Source organism: Penaeus monodon, chromosome 15, assembly GCF_015228065.2.
Source record: "Penaeus monodon isolate SGIC_2016 chromosome 15, NSTDA_Pmon_1, whole genome shotgun sequence".
Taxonomy (NCBI): Eukaryota; Metazoa; Arthropoda; class Malacostraca; order Decapoda; family Penaeidae; genus Penaeus; species Penaeus monodon.
The window spans coordinates 34934298-34934991 of NC_051400.1; positions in this window are offsets into that span (position 1 = coordinate 34934298).

Below are 694 nucleotides of genomic sequence, written 5' to 3' on the forward strand. Positions count from 1 at the left end.
TTCATATTTTCTCTTAGGTCCCGTTGGAATCCAAAAAAAAAAACAAGATGTAAAGAAAACGGGGAATTTGTACTTTCACTCGAAACTGATTTTGGGGGTGGAATCCTACGAAAAAAATCGTAGAAATATTTCTAAACAATGAAAATTACTGTATCTGTTCACCGGAATTGCCTTTCGTTGCTGTAATAGAAGCTGGAAATTTTTAAAAACCTGGCCGTATAGAGGCTTTGTCGGGTAATATGAATGACTTGGATCCTCTAAGACGAGAAAGAAAAAGAAAAATCAAGTATAGCTTAATCTAACAATCTCAGTTTAATTTTTAAAGATATTTTTAATTCTTTTAAAACTAATGTCGTTTCGATTTACCTCAGTAAGTTACAAGATTAGCATTAAAACTCAGAGGAACCAAGTCAAAACTAAGGTCAATTAAACTACGTAAAAATATATTGACCTGTTGCTGGGCTTCTGTCGCCTATACATAGTTAGGGGCTAACATGTAGACATACTATTGTATTGCTGTGTTGTTTTTTATACGCTTTCCTCCTTTACTTATTGTATTTTCTCAACAGTATTTCTGATGATCATCTGTAAGCAAAGTCACTTTACTTTCAGTGTAGAATAGTTTCTAAAATAGAAGAAAGTATATATTTATTCTCAAAAAGAAAATGCCTTAAAAGGTAACGTAGAATCTGTT